Source organism: Octodon degus, unplaced genomic scaffold (genome assembly GCF_000260255.1).
Source record: "Octodon degus isolate 3935 unplaced genomic scaffold, OctDeg1.0 scaffold00069, whole genome shotgun sequence".
Lineage (NCBI taxonomy): Eukaryota > Metazoa > Chordata > Mammalia > Rodentia > Octodontidae > Octodon > Octodon degus.
In genome coordinates, this window is record NW_004524645.1 from 893,559 (window position 1) to 900,253 (window position 6,695).

General features: G+C 37.6%; 1 protein-coding gene across 4 annotated transcripts in view; it reads right to left on the bottom strand.

Annotated features, from left to right (window-relative positions):
* Mid1 (midline 1) overlaps nt 1-6,695 on the bottom strand; it is a 393,633-nt gene that overhangs the window by 134,788 nt on the left and 252,150 nt on the right. Inside the window, exon 1 of one of the 4 annotated variants that reach the window (XM_004635030.2) lies at nt 805-912. The exons of the other annotated variants lie outside the window; for them this stretch is intronic. The gene's annotated coding sequence lies outside the window, so the exon portion shown is untranslated. Of the gene's footprint in view, nt 1-804; nt 913-6,695 lie in introns of those variants that run through there. 4 annotated transcript variants of the gene reach the window in all.

A 6,695-nucleotide genomic window follows, 5' to 3' on the forward strand; every position in this document is an offset into this window, starting at 1 on the left:
AGAGAGAGAGAGAGAGAGAGAGAGAGAGAGAGAGAGAGAGAGAGAGGCAGATATGCATTGATCCTAGCCTCAGGTTTTACCACAATTAATTCATACATAAATATTTGGAATGACTTGTCATCTCCTCTTTATTCTAAAGAGGGCTGCAATTAAAATCATTTTGGCTGATACCTGACAGGAAACCCAGAGAAGACTTTTAATCTCACCAAACACCCACCTGGTAGAATTCCTACAAATTAGGTTAAACTGTTCACCAAACGTTTTTCTATACTTCCTCATCTGCCTATAACATGCTCATTTTAGTAACTGGATCTCTAGGATACTCTTCAAAATAATCACATAACTCGCCTGACCACGCAACCTGATTAATAATGAATGAACATTCCTGAAAAGAATCACTTCAAAACATGGCAGATGGCTGTGAGGATATGAAGTCCTTAATGACCAAAGCTGAGGGGAAATGGGAGCTGGGTCACACAGACTGGTTATTTTAATTGAAATCCAGTCTTCCGAATTTCCTTAACAGAATACTGAAATGCTCCTTCTGGAGGTTCATTTATCCAAGCAGACAAGCAAAAGACACAAGTGGAAAATGCAAAAGAGCAATCCTGACTCCTGGAGGAACAACTGCCCTGTCCTGCCCTGTCTCAAGTAGTGAAAGAGCCCCCTGGGCAGTCGCAGAGGTACAAGTCATTCCTGAAAGACCAAATAAACGGGTTAAAAATAGAAACCAGTACACTGGTCCTTAAGAGTCCTTTGAACACCTCACCAGATCCTAATAAACAGACCCCCCCAGATACCCACCAATGGACTGCACACTAGTTCTTTTTGAAGAAACATCGCTGTAGGCAGAGGATGGGAACCCACGAAATGACAGACAGGCCACCGAGACCAGATGGTGGGTGGCAGGCAGTGCTGAAGCGGTCCTGTGTGTCTGTGAGCGCGTCGACAGTGAAACACAACAGGAAAATCAGCCCAACAATTCCAGGAAGGCCAGCTCCACCTCATCCACTCCGCCAGGGTTGCCCGAGTTGAAGAATCAACTGCCTTTGCAACTGCCCCCACCGTGACTTCCCTATTCCCTCACCCACTCAGGGCTCTACTGAAGGCAAATGAAAAGACAGATCAACTCAGGTCAACACCCACTGCCTTGTATGTAAAAAAAAAAAAAAAAAAAAAAAAAAAACCAACAACGATGACTTGGCACTGGGATCTATAATCTCAGTGCTTACAGGGAACAGTGACGGCGGCTCCTGCAGCCCAGGGCTGCATGCCAGCTCTCCTCACTGCCAGCGGGACTTGCCCTACAGACCTCTGGGGTCATGTACTTGCCTCCCTTGCATTTGGGCCCTTTGGACATTCTACTGAGCACATGTTCAAGTTATGTTCTGGATACTGCATTTTTCATTTTAAAAACAATATATTCATTTTTTGTATTCACTTTTTCAAAGCACTTTCTGAAAGAATTTTTTTTTTCAAATCTAGATTGAAAAAAAAATTCATCGCAGGTAGAATAAAACACATCTTTGTCCAAAAATAAAAATTCAAATTGCAATGGATCACCCTGGTCAATAATTAAAAATGTATGTATATATGAAATACATATATACTTACACACTAACACCCAAATTTTACATAAATACATGTATGTATTTGTACATGTATCTAATGTGTATCCAGTCTTCTTTTGGTTCTATTTCAGAGCAGGTTTCAAGTCTGCTCTCTCAGGACACCAAAACCTGAGGATGCTTACTTTCTTTATATAAAATAGCCTTTGCACAGAGCATACATTCGTCTCTCTCACACTGTAAATATTACCTATTGTACTCAGCATGATGCAACTCATATTCACATCATTGCTTTGTTACATTGTTTATGGAGACGTAACAAGAAAACAGGTCTATACATGTTCATTACACATGAAGTTGTTTTCCATGTTTTTGATCTAAGCTTGGTTGAATTTGTAAACATAGGAATTGGAGACACAGACAAATAGATAATCTGCTGTGTGGCCCAAACCTTGACTTCAGTCTTCAGAATGGCAAAGAAAGGGTGTATTGAGAATGGAAAGTAGCTATTTAAACTTTGATTGTCTAAAGAAAGGGAAGTAGTCTCCCCCACCCGAAACACTTGTCTCACACTGAAGCTCTTTGAAGGACGCTGCTTATCGCTCTGTAAGACAAGAAACTACAACTAATGTAACCCATTAGGCAGGGTGAAAAACCCTGCGCTATTCAACACATCCCAGACGTTTGGACTCCACCAAAGGCGTTTAAGGAGCTTTTGCAACACAGGGAAGCAGGAGATGGGAGCTCTTTCCTCAGGTAGCTGGGGGGCATGTCGCAGCACCTACGTCCATGCTTTCACAAAACCTCACAGTAAATCAAAGTGAACTTTGCATGTTAGTACATAAAAACACAAGCACAGATTGTCTTGACTTATGTCTATCCAAACTGTAACTTCATTTGCCTTTGAACAATACAAGATTACTCAATTTCACAGAAAGATGACTTACTTAAGAAGTTACTCATCGTGCATGGAAGAGATACACATCACAAGGTAGAATTTTAAACAACTTTTCAGCAAGACAATATTTTTATTTTAAACAGAAAAACACAATTTCAAAACAAGATAATAGGAGGGTAACAATGATTAATGCAAGGCATATTGTTATCTTTAAATTAGTTACTTGGGAAATCTAGTCCTAGCCCAGGCCCAAAGCTATTTAAGATTCCAGGTACCATTACACAAGTAAATGGGAAAAAACACAGCAGGAGGAGACCCACACTCCAGCATCCCCAGCTTCCTTTGCTTCAGGCCTCTCTCCACTCTCCCAGCCTCAAGCAAACATGAGCTGAGCAGAAAGGAGAAAGCTCAGCAGGAGAGACTCAACCTCAGGTAAAAACCTCCTCAGCACAAGATAGTAATGGAAACACTCTTGTGCCATCTCTTCCACAGACAGTTGCCTAGGACAGAAGATTATTTCCACATCATTTTAAACCTTTTTTTAATTGGAGAAGTGTAATTGAGTCATGCTGAACAGCATACAGTCCGTTGGAATTGTGGCATTGGCCTTGAGATGGGGTCTGTGAACACAAGGACCAAGGGACACTTCCCTGATGAACAGGAGGGGAAATTACTGGATTATTTTTAATGTTTCTACAGTATGTGGGAATGATCTGTTCAGTTCAGTTGAGATTAGACCACTCTGTGCTTCACACAAAACTTGAGAGAGAATGAACAGGTCAGTTCATTCTGTGTTCTGTTATATAAAATAAATGTGATGTATATACAACAACAAAAAATATAAAATAAATAAATTAGTTACTCGGATTATAAGATATAGGCATTTAATTGTCCAAAATATATTAGCACAAAATTTCTTTCAATGAACTAAGAGGAATTAGTAGAAATTAGTATAACTATCTTAACTACCTTGTTTGTAAAAGTATATTATATACTTTTTTAGCTTTTTCTTTTCTCCTTTTTCCCATCACATTTTCTCTTTCCTTTAGAACAGATTCTTCCTATTATTTTACAGTATTTATTGTACATTTTGGATACTATTTACTCTTTTAGATTCTCACACTAAGGACACAAAATGATGTTTGCACATGTGCATCTGGGTTATTTCACTTATAATTACAGTCTAGAGTTGCATCCCATAAAAGTCTACATTTTGTCCTTTTTTATGGATCAGTAGTACTCCACTGTATAAAAAGGCAGCATCTTTTTTTTTATCCATTCCTCAGTGCAAGGAAATTTGAGTTGTTTCCAAGGTCTAGCTATTACAAATTGTGTTGCTATAAACATGGGTGCACACATGTCACTGTGGTACAACATTTTTAATTCTCCCAGGAAAATACCCAGGAGAATAGCTGGGTCAAATAAGACCTCTAATCTTAGTTTGTTTAGTAACCTTCATGATGATTTCCACAGAGATTGCAGCACTCTGCACTCCCACCAATCATGGAGAAGTGTTCCTTCTTCCCTACAGGCTCTCCAGCATTTGTCGTTGGTTGATTTCTTGATGATAGGCATTCTTGCTGGGGTGCGATTCTATCTCGGTATTGTTTTTATTTGTAACTCTGACCAATACTGTTGAATATTTCTCATGTACTTATTTGCTATTTGTATTTCTTTATCTGAAAAGTGTGTGTTCCTTTCAGATGTCCGTTTTTGTATTGGGTCTTTAAATTTGGGGGCCTGATATTTTTACTTCTTTCTATGTTCTCAATGGTAATTCTTCGTCTGAGGAATAGCTGGTAAACATCTTTTCCGATATTGTGAGTTGTCTCTTCACTATGTTGGTGGTTTCTCTTACTGTGCCAAAGATTTTAACAAAATGAGATCTGAGTTGTTGACTCTGTGTAGTTCCTGTGCCATCAGGTATTTATTCAAAGTCATTGCCTATACCAATGTCTTCAAGAGTTTTACCTATGTTATCTTTCAGTAGATTTATTCTGTTTTAGTATTTAGATCTTTGATCCATCTCGAATTTACTTCAGTGCATGGTGCAAGATATGAGCCCAGTTTTAATCTTTGGCATTTGCAGAGCCAGTTTTTTCAGCACCACTTATTAAAATGGGCTTTCTTCCAGTGAATGTCTTCTCCACATTTCTTAAAGGAAACAAAGTTGAATATGTCTGGAGTCATTTTTTAATCTCTAATCTGTTCCATGCATGTTTGGATCTTTTATATTGCTAGCACCATGCTGTTTTATCACAATAGCTTTATAATATAATTTCATGTTGGGGATTGTGATGCCCCTTGCCTTGTCTTTATTGCCCAGAATAGCATTTGCTATTCTAAGTCTCTTCTGCTTCCAAATTTTGGAATTTTGATCAGGATTGCATTATATCTGTAGAACAGTTTTGGAATATGGCCATTTTCATTGTATTTGTTAGTCCTGCCCCAAAGCATGGGATAACTTTCCATTTTCTTTTTTTTAATTTTTAAATACAATAAAATTTTTAATAGTTGTATTGAGAAACGAACAGAAATGAGACAGTTTCAAAACCGATTACTAGCACAGTTTTAATAATTAATACATTGTTGGGGGCTGGGGAGATGGCTCAGTGGAATAAGCACTTGCCTGGCAAAGGAGAGGGCCTGAGTTCAATCCCTGATTCCACCAAAAAAAAAAAGCTTGTAAACTGTGCATAATTTACTACAAATAATGAATACATTGCATATTATTGTCTTCTTAGTGGTTATTCATAGTACAAGATGCAGGAATGATATCCTGTCCACAAACATTATTAGAACAAATTTTTCTATTCATTGAATTAAGAGAAAGTAGCTGTATATCTATTGTAACTATTTTAACTAGGCAGATACAAAATAGTCCATCATTTGTATCCATGTTTTTGTTTAGTTTTGTCAGAGAAGGGTATTCCATTGTTATTTAAATATTGCAGGTGAGTGAATTCAGCAAAATATTCCAATGTAGTACAGTAGTCCATAATAGTAGTGGGCTTTCCATAAGACTGGCAATGTCAGAAGTTGTTGGCTTGAGCCTTTTACAGCTCAGCATATTAATATGGCTTTGCTTTTTATACTTCATTTTTATACTTTTCTGCTGGATGGTTAAGACCAAGATAAAGCAAGACCTATATAACAAGAAATGTAACTTTTGTACCTGAGAAGGTCAGTCAAATCCCCTCAGGATTTAACCTGAAACCTTGTACCGCAGTTTGTAGATCTTTTCTCAGTGTCAGCCATGTGGATGAGTCACGGCCATTGCTTGACCAATGTGCTCTCTGTGAAAGCCTCAGAAAATGTTTTCTCTCATGAGACTCTCCTTAGGCACACTCTACATCATGGATCACTTTCCTCTGTGGCCCCATAATCTCCTTAATCAGAAAATTTGGGACACAGCTGAGTTACATGATGGTACAGTACAGGTTCTCTTATGTCCTGAGTCCTCACTGACATTGAAAGGCTAGGGCCAAAATGTTGGCTGTCCTTGTAGCCCTTCTTTTTCTCTAATTTTTGGTCTGCAAACCTAGGTTGTTTACCTCCAGAAGAGAAGCTTATCATTATTATCCTACAACATAGACAGTTGAGCTTAATCTCATTATTTGTCTGAATATCAAACATCTTAGGCATAACATGGAACAGATATTTTCCATCAAGTATTGATATGTTAAATTTTAAGTCCCTATAGAATATGAAGAAAAAAATTTTAAAAATAAAAAAATATTTTAAAAAATAGGAATAAACAATTATATATTTTTATATAGAAATTTAGAAATCTAACCATATACAGTATTGTAGCAGGACAGGCCTGTGACATTTTTTTTCCTGTCTCTTGTTTTCATTTATTTCCCTTTTCTTTAAACAAACAATTACTTGAGAGACAATATGAGAGTAATCGGTATGTCATGACAAGCAGCACGTATTTAGAAGATCAGAATGACAGGCATTCCAAGTATGACCCTAGTATTACACATTGCTATCTTCAGTGCAGTTGCTTAGTTCACAGATATCAGCATATATAGTTAGTCAGGGTGAGAAGCCTATCAATTAACTGCTAGATTCAAAAACATGCCACAGATTCTCAGGATTGTCCCCTTACCCATCTTGTACATATAGATGTATGGCTTTGCCCCTTCATGTTTCCTAGCTTTTCTCCCTGCCCTCTCTTCATTTTCTAATCCTTAAGTTCTTGTTTTACTTTTAATTTTTTTAAA